This window comes from Peromyscus eremicus, chromosome 22 (assembly GCF_949786415.1).
Source record: "Peromyscus eremicus chromosome 22, PerEre_H2_v1, whole genome shotgun sequence".
Lineage (NCBI taxonomy): Eukaryota > Metazoa > Chordata > Mammalia > Rodentia > Cricetidae > Peromyscus > Peromyscus eremicus.
The window spans coordinates 3,198,114-3,200,412 of record NC_081437.1 but is presented as its reverse complement, the minus strand read 5'-3'; the positions used below and the strand labels follow the sequence as shown (position 1 = coordinate 3,200,412).

Here is a 2,299-nt window from a genome sequence, read left to right as displayed (position 1 = left end):
TACCTACACCTTCCTATGTGAGAGCAAGAAGGCTGGAGCTCAGAATACAGACAACTTCAGGATGGACCCTGATCATTTAAGGTGACCTAAAGAGACTTGACCCTTTACCTACAAGGAAAAATAAAGATGAAAGCTATTGTTATCTTTTTTTTTTTTTTTTTGCTATATCCTTTAAGATCAGAGGGGTTGATATTATAAACAGAAGTTTCAAAATATATGCTCAAATAAATTGTGATATTTGGGAAATGGGGCTCTGACATGACATGCTAGGAAATTAATAAAGAGTAACTTAGGGGAATGTCATAGCTTCATAGTCCAAGTCACTTGTACAAGACAAGAACTGCAGAATTGTTTGAAGTTCAGTCCACAACAATCGTGCTCTGGGACACTTCATTAGAAATCTAGACCTGCTCTTTCCTTCTCCGGCTGTCACAGGGAGAGGAGCCGCCGCCATGTCTGCGCATCTGCAATGGAACTGCTCCAATTTCCTCATCAAGAGGAATAAGCAGACGTACAGCACTGAACCCAATAATCCGAAGGCCCGAAACTCCTTCCGCTACAACGGGCTGATTCACTGCAAGACTGTGGGAGTGGAGCCCACGGCCAACGGCAAAGGGGTCGTGGTGGTCATGAAACGCAGATCCCGTCAGCGAAAACCAGCCACTTCTTATGTAAGGACCACCATCAATAAGAATGCACAGCCACCCTCAGCAACATCAGGCACATGATCCGAAAGAACAAGTACTGCCCCATCTGCGCATGGAGGCCATCCGCAAGGCCAGTGCCATCCTTCTAAGCCAGAAGCCTGTGGTGGTGAAGACACAGACCCGTCCCACCAAGAGCTCCTGAGCCCTACACCCCAGAAGCAGTAAAGAGTCCACTGACTTTTTCAACCATTAAAAAAAGAAAGAAAGAAAGAAAGAAAGAAAGAAAGAAAGAAAGAAAGAAAGAAAGAAAGAAAGAAAGAAAGAAAGAAAAAAGAAAAAAAAAAGAAATCTAGACCTATCTCATCTTCCTGATGTGGATGTGGACCCAGAATTCTTCCAGCTAATCCCTGCATAGGTTTTGTTTTTCAAAAGTCATATTTACTTTGCCTCTTCTGTCTGAACACAAAATACGTATCGAGCAGAGAGAATTGTGTGAGCCTAATGTGCTCAATTCCATGATATTTACGTTAGAGAGACGGTGGTCTTTCAAAGACAGCATTACGAAGAATAAACGCAGTCTCTTTTCTGCTAACACCTGACATGGTGGTTCAAGATCTTTACTCAGAGCCAGAGCTGTTCTCTAAATACGAATTCACACCAGGCTTTGCCACAGACTGACAGAAAAACAGTTCATTATTTTGTACCTTCAGTTTGTTTTGTTTTCTCAATTGGAATAGGTAACCTCTGATTCCAGTGCTAAGATTACATATGCTTTGCGTTTATTTAAATGCCAGAAAGACAGGAACACTAGCGCATATTTACAAACAAACAGAATGAGTTGTTGGACAATATTCGGCATATAACCACTCAGATATTTAACAGTAAAGTACGGCATCCTCAGGGGACTGATGTGTAGAGGAAGAAATTAAGACACTTGGCTTAATATGCTCAGCCACAACCAGCAACAGATGTTGGTTAATGAAGAGGGCTAGAGGTGGGGATTGGAGTAGAGTTAGCAGGCATAAATGAAAGCTCTGGGAAGAGAGCTTTGCACTAAAGCACTATAGAGTTCCATTTTTCTGATTGAATATGGAGGGATATCATACAGAATTGGCCATATATGCCAACCACAAGGGTGAGTACCCAGAACACCCACCAATGTTTGGACCAATGTTGTGTGTATTCCTACATCACATATGCAATTATTAGAAACTGGCATTCTACTTAATCTTTATTTTGTATTTGATGTGCTTAGTTAAGCAAGCACTTATTATGTACAAGATATTTTTAATGTATTTTTTGTGTATTAAATAATTTAATACTCAATATAGCTAAGTCAAGAAGGAAGAGTGTTTTTATGCTCACTCAAGCTTAAACAAAAATACAATCATTTTAAGTTTTGTACTAAAGTCTCTGTTTCCATGTGGTCCATGAGTCAGAGATAAACCCAGAAGTTTGGGCCCACCTGTATGTCTTCATCTTCAACATTTAATCTCCTGACACTTCCCTAGAAAAAAATCACTTCAATAGATCTGGCTCACCTAAGATATATAATGTACCTTTTTATGGGCAGTCCCTTTGGGAACTGAATTTCATTTTCAAATGTCTTCAGAGAGTCATCCAGGCTATTGTTTCAATGATAGTGAAGATGT

At 40.2% G+C, this 2,299-nt stretch overlaps 1 pseudogene; it reads left to right on the top strand.

Moving 5' to 3' along the window:
• Positions 1 to 452: 452 nt before the first annotated feature.
• LOC131897644 (large ribosomal subunit protein eL28-like) lies at positions 453 to 849 on the top strand (annotated as a pseudogene).
• The last annotated feature ends 1,450 nt before the right edge of the window (positions 850 to 2,299 follow it).